Source organism: Sus scrofa, chromosome 14 (genome assembly GCF_000003025.6).
Source record: "Sus scrofa isolate TJ Tabasco breed Duroc chromosome 14, Sscrofa11.1, whole genome shotgun sequence".
Taxonomy (NCBI): domain Eukaryota; kingdom Metazoa; phylum Chordata; class Mammalia; order Artiodactyla; family Suidae; genus Sus; species Sus scrofa.
This window is the reverse complement of record NC_010456.5, coordinates 25,047,545-25,054,537: the sequence shown is the minus strand read 5'-3', so window position 1 is coordinate 25,054,537 and position 6,993 is coordinate 25,047,545. Positions and strand designations below refer to the sequence as shown.

The following is a 6,993-nucleotide window of genomic DNA, read 5'->3' as shown; positions in this document are numbered from 1 at the left end:
GCATTTCAATTCTCAGAGTCTGGGAGTTCTGTTGGACCTTAACATTTTGATTCTGATTAGAAACAATAAAATGAAAAAGCGCTGTGTTAACAGAAGTACAGGAACCCACAGAAATGTACAAGTGTCCTACTTTTCCCAAAACCTACAAGGAAAACCCACATGTGCATGGGGATGGTTCCAGTTTAGAGTCTGAGTTCTGAAGCCATTGTAAGCACTGTTCTTGGTGGGTGCCTGGCTCCTTTGGGGATCAGGTCCGGGACATTCTTGGCTGTGGCCACCAGTGAGCCCAGAAAAGACCTCTTTATAGGCAAGAGAAGACTCCAGGGATCTAGGGATGGAAAGAACCCTAGTATACCCAGATAGACACTTGGAATATGGAAGACGGGTACGAGGAGGAGGAGAAGGTAGCATGGTATCAACAACAGGGCCTGTTTACTATTTCTGCGATACTGAGAAATTCCCTGTTTTCATTTTCTCACTTTGGAGGCAGAGGATGTGAAGGTGTTTGAACATTTGCAATGGGATAGATGGGTCTATGGGATCAGAATTACCTTCATTTACTCTTGTCTTGTAGGACCTATGGTGAGTTTGTGGAGCCAGGTAGAGTGGTGTCTGGAGGACTTAGTGATGGTCAGGGAGGCACTAGCAAAAGGCTTGGAGCTGAGGTGCATCACATCACCCTTATCGTCTTTGTCATCCCTATCCCATCATCACATTTTTCATTTCCATCAATATCTCCCTTATCTTCACTATCATCATCTCCATCAGCACCTTCTCCATATTATCAGCATCATATCATCTCCCTCATCAACATTATCATCATCTCCATCATCACCTTCTCCACATCACCATCACCACCATCATCTCCCTCATCACCATCATTTCCTTCACTATCGTCATCATCATCATCGCCTTCTCCATCTCCATCATTGTCACCACCAACATATGTTGTACATCAATTGTACTTCAATAAATTTTTTTTTAATTAAAAAGTGAGGTGTTCCTGTTGTGGCTTAGCAGTCCAACTAGTATTCATGAGGACATGGTTTGATCCCTGGCCTCACTCAATGGGTTAAGGATCTGGCATTGCCGTGAGCTGTGGTGTAGGTCGCAGATGCAGCTCAGATCTGGTGTTGCTGTGGCTCTGGCGTAGGCCAGCAGCTACGGTTCCGATTCATTCCCTAGCCTGGGAAACTCCATATGCCGTGGGTGTGGCCCTAAAAAAAGAGAGGAAAAAAAAAATTAAAAAGTGATACAGAGTAAAAAAAAAAAAAAAAAAAAGAATAGAATTTTAATTCAATCCGTTCAAGATTCAAGGTTTCTGTTCCCTTCTCTGCTTCACAGAAACAAAAGTATTTTCCCCATAATCAAATCAGCAATAATATTTAAAAGATATATTATCCAATCATATGACAAATAAATGAGAACCTTACGGAAGAGTTGTTCTATATTCTTAATGGAGAAATGGCCTTTCTAGGTTGGACAGATAAATTTAACTGTTTATGCAAACAACATCAAATGACAAATGACAAAATGGGGTAAATTTATATTTCACAAATATAAAAGTAAGGTTGGATATACCATTGTGGCTCAGCGGGTTATGAACCCGACTAGTATCCATGAGGATGTGGGTTTGATCCCTTGCCTCCTTCGGTGGGTTAAATATCTGGTGTTGCTGTGAGCTGTGGTGTAGGTGGTAGACATGGCTTGGATCCCATATTGCTGTGGCTGTGGCATGGGCTGGCAGCAGCAGCTCTGATTTGACCCCTGGCCTGAGAAATTCCTTATGCCCCAAGTGTGGCCCAAAAAGGGGGGAAAAAAAGGCTAAGTCTCTCCTGTATAAATATCTTTTACTAATCAATAAAAAACAAAAAAGGCCAGAATCCCAATAAGGCCATTACACTGGGGTGATTCAAATGGAGAACATACATGCTCTTCAGGACAACACACGTACATGAGGCAGGTATTTGCATCCATCTCCACAAAATGGGGATTGTGGTGGCTTTCCTTTGAACTTATGGGTCTCTGTGCAGGGCAACATGGGCTAGAGAAAATCAGTTATTCCTCTGGGGAAGATGTTTGAACTTTTGGCTACTCCATGCCACCACTGGTTTCCCAGATGGAAAAAAAAATCTCATTCTGGGGCCAGTGAGAAATCCAGATGCCAGAGCTAAACTCTAGAATGGAGAGCTTTAGCCAAACTGTGTATTGTCCATAAGGCACACCAGCTGATTGCACTTGTCTCTTGGCTGCAAGTTACTTGGCTGCAAGTATTGGATGTTCAGATGCTGTGGAACACAGCCTGAATCTGAACCTCGGGGCAAAACCCAACCAGGCCGCTGGAGCCATGATGGGTGACAGGGCTGGCATCAAAGCCAAAGCCAGTTCTTGATGAGACAGCACTCGGAAGCCGAAATGGGCTTCAGGACATTGATGCCCGCCTGTGTTTTTTCTTCAGTAGTTCATGCGCTCAGTGTTCAAATGTTGGCAAGTTCCCCTGCGGCACCTGTCCCCGCCCCTGCCACTGCTCCCCAGTGCCTTTTTACCTTTGCATAAACATGGAGATCTCCATTTGGAATAAAGTCCCTCCGTCTTCTGACTGTCTAGCCCCATCTGACATCCACTTGGCTGTCCCAAGCTATATTCCCCCTTCTGTTTGCAACAGAATTCTTAAGGTTTCACTGAGAACAAAGCTACTCTGCTGGTAAAGAATGTTTATTCTCACCTTCTTGCAAATAGGCATGGCCATCCTATCCCACAGTCTGGTCCATGGTAAACAAGAGGAAGCCATAAGCAATCTTTGGGTCTTGTCATTACAAGCAAGAGGTATGTGACAGATGCTCTGGGGCCTTTACCATCTCCTTTTCTGGACTGAAAGCTCCCAGGTGAGTCTCCCCACCTCTCCCCGCTCCCCCGCTAGGAATTATTCCCAGCCTCAGGGGTCTGCCTCTCCCACATCGCACCCCCAGCCCACGTCCAGTGACTGGTCAGCCTCAAAATACAGGAGTCCAGCCTGCTTCCCCAATTCCAGCCAACTCCAGATGTCTGGATCCACTTAGGACTCTCTCATCCTAAAGCAATTTCCTTTTCTGCCTGTTTCTGCTTCCTTCGATGCCTCCTAGGTTCTACTTTCGAGAACACCCCTGGGAAACTGCCTACACTCACATCTTTAGCTCAGTGTCTTGCCCTCAGGGAAGCTGATCTAAGAAAGGCAGTATCTTCTCTTTGTTCTTCATCTGTGTGTAGAGATAGCCAAGATAAAAGGAGTTGGGTGTCTCTAACCCCATAAGGCCACCTTAACAGTTCTGGAAGAGACGCTCAGAATGGCACATGGTGAGAGAAAGAAACTACTAGTTTCTCCCTGTATTTTGGGTTGCCTAGGCTGGACACATTGATAAAACTGGCCTCAAAAATAACCTCACCTCAACCCCACAGGCACCACTAACTAAGGATTTTTTCATAAGAATTTACACAACAATGGGGCCCACTCTTCATTATTCTGTGTAATCAGGGATGGTCTCTTGTTTGTTGTCCTAAGCCAGTCAGCTCATTGGGCTAGACCCTCGTTTTGTTCAACGTCTGTAATCCTAGCTCCTCCTAGCTCAAAAATAATGCTCCATAAATGTTTCATGACTGAATGATTGTCTTTCTCTAACCCAGGGTCTCCTCAGAACCCCCATCCAAATGTGCTGATGTAAGCAGAGATGCACATTGATAAGCCTCTCTTGGTTCCCTGTCGCATTGAAGAAAAATCAATAAACATCAAGAACCCAATATTTGCAGAGGGCACATTATGTGACTTGATCTTATTTCCATCTTATAACAATCCTAAGAAGTCAGTTCACATCCACATTGTCAGACGAGGAAACAAGTTCAGAGGAAGGTAAATATGATGAGCCAGCCAGGCAAGAGGAAGATTTGAACTCAGATGTGATAAATTGCAGAGTCCAAGTGTGCAATGCTGTCTTCTAAGCTCTGACAGGCTCCTTCACGTCATCTGTAAGTCTCCCCAGCACACATCATTGAAACCCACAGAGTGAAGTTCTAATGACGATGTTTCCAACACAAGAGCGGGTGTTTTAGCAGAGAGAACACCTCTGTGATTGCACCAGCCCAGAGCTACCCTTGTACATATAGTTGAAAGCCAAATTTCACAAGCCACAGTCTTTCAAAAGATATCCAGCCTAGGAGTTCCTATCATGGCTGACTAGCATCCTTGAGGAGGCAAATTCAATCCCTGACCTCCCTTAGTGGGTTAAGGATCCAGCATTGCCGTGAGCTGGGGCATAGGTTGCAGATGTGGCTCTGATCCTGTGTTGCTGTGGCTATGGTGTAGGCCAGAGGCTACAGCTTCGATTCAGCCCCTAGCCTGGGAACCCCTATATGCCGTGGACGTGGCCCTAAAAAAAAGACACACACACATAAAAAAGATACCCAGCATAGATACTGATCTCTTTAATACAGACCTCATCTTAATATCAATCTCAGTGTAATTAATGCTAGCCACCGCAATAGATAAGCCTGAAATTTCAGTGGCTTAACACAACCTTGCAAGTCACCTATACTCCAATAAAATGTATTTATTTATTTTTTTAATTTAGGGTCTCACCTGCGACATATGGAGGTTCTTAGACTAGGGATCAAATCAGAACTTCAGCTGCCCACCTGCACTCAGCCACAGCAATAGCAATGTGGATCCGAGCCGAACCTGCAACCTACACCACTGCTCATGGCAATGCTGGACGCTTAACACAAGAAGCAGGGCCAGGGACTGAACACTCAGCCTCACGGATACTGGTTGGGTTTGTTTCCGCTGAGCCACAAAGGGAACAGCAATAAAATTTATTCAAAAAAAAAAAAAATAAGGTGGTAATTCCCATTGTGGCTCAGTGGTTAGCGAATCCAACTAGGAACCATGAGGTTGCAGGTTCGATGCCTGGCCTCGCTCAGTGGGTTAAGGATCCGGCGTTGCCGTGAGCTGTGGTGTAGGTCACAGATGTGGCTCGGATCCCGTGTTGCTGTGGCTATGGTGTAGGCCGGTGGCCACAGCTCCAATTCGACCCCTAGCCTGGGAACCTCCATACGCCCTGGATGTGGCCCTAGAAAAGACAAAATAAATAAAATAAAAATAAGGTGGAAAATGTGGATTTATTTTTCTTTTAAAAATAATTCAGTGGCTTGACACAACAAATGCTCATTGTTGCTCATCCGAATCAAATGCAAGTCACAGTTTCCATGTGGTAACTCAGTGATCTTAGTGTCTCCCTTATGGAACATGTAGGTTTCCAAGTTCATAATTGCAATGCTGGAGCAGCTTGCAACATGCTTTAAAGGGCCAGGCCTGGAATGGACCACATCACCTTTGGAAGGTATGAGTCACATGACCTCACCCAGGTGGGAGCCAGGGAACAGAAAGGGGTATGTGGCCATCTGGTGTCTTGGAGACAAAACTCACAGGGAAGATAGGGACCACGTCCCTGGGTCTCTGCTTCTTTGTCCCCATCCAAGAGTCATCCCTGAGAATGGATATCAAAATGACCCAGAGATCGTCTCAAGGAAGGTTTTGGGGACAGTATAATGGTTCAATGTAAGAAATGGGATATGGTTTCATCAACAGGAATGACACCAAGGAAGATGTATTTGTACCCCAGACTGCCATAAAGAAGAATGACCGCAGGAAGTCCCTTCGCAGTGTAGGAGATGGAGAGACTGCGGAGTTTGATGTTGAAGGAGAAAAGCCTGCGGAGGCAGCAAATGTTACACGCCCTGGTGAAGTTCCAGAGCAAGGCAGTAAATATGCAGCAAACCGTAACCATTATAGATGCTATCCACGTCGCAGGGGTCCTCCACGCAATTACCAGTAGAATTACCAGAATAGTGAGCGCGGGGAAAAGAATGAGGGATCAGAGAGTGTCCTGAAGGCCAGGCACAGCGCTGGCCCTACCGCGGGTGAAGGTTCCCACCTTACTACATGGGGAGAGCCTATGGGCGTGGACCACAGTATTCCAACCCTCCTGTGCAGGGAGAAGGGATGGAGTGCTGACAAGCAGGGTGCAGGAGAACAAGGTAGACCAGTGAGACAGAGTGTGCATCGGGCACACTGCCCGAGAGAGCACGCTGCCGCAGGGGCCCTCCTCGCCCAAGACAAGCCAGAGAGGACAGCCATGAGGAAGATAAGGAAAATCAAGGAGATGAGACCTAGGGTCAGCAGCCACCTCCACGTGGGTACCACCGCAACTTCAATTACCGGTGTAGATGCCCAGAAAACCCTAAACCACAAGATGGAAAAGAGACAAAAGCACCCGATCCACAGCTGAGAATTCGTCCGCTCCCAGAGGCAGAGCAGAGCAGGGCTGAGTAAATGCCGGCTTACCAATTCTACCATCATCTGGTTTAGCCATCCAACAAGAAGAAATGAATAGGAAATTCCAGCAATAAGAAATGAACAAAAGATTGGAGCTGAAGATCTTAAGTGCTTGCTTTTTGCCTGTTGACCAAATAACTAGAACTATCTGCATTATCTATGCAGCATGGGGTTTTTATTATTTTTACCTAAACATGTCTCGTTTTGATAATGACAAATGTGTTAAAAAAAAAAAGGCCTGGTTTGTCTCAATACATCTTTAATGGTTTTTAAATTGTTTCATATCTGGTCAAGTTGAGATTTTTAAGAACCTAATTTTTAATTTGTAATAAAAGTTTACAGCTTGATTTTTTTCAAAAAAAAAAAAAAAAGGCAACAAACTGCAAGCACCTATTAATAAAGTTCTTAAATAATGGGCGGGGAAAAAAAAAAAAATGTCCCAGAGAGCTTCCCTCAAAATTTAATTCCAAGAGGTCACCTGGAATGGAGTCTTGGTGTTTCTGACTCTCAGGCACAATTGAGGTTGAGAAAAATTAAACTCGGTGATTTTTATGTATTTATTTAATTGTCCTTTTAGGGCTGCACCTATGGCATATGGAAATTCCCAGGCTGGGGATCAAATCAGAGTT

The 6,993-nt window shown here is 45.0% G+C and overlaps 1 pseudogene; it reads left to right on the top strand.

The window, feature by feature from the left end:
* On the top strand, positions 375-6,361 carry LOC100514370 (annotated as a pseudogene).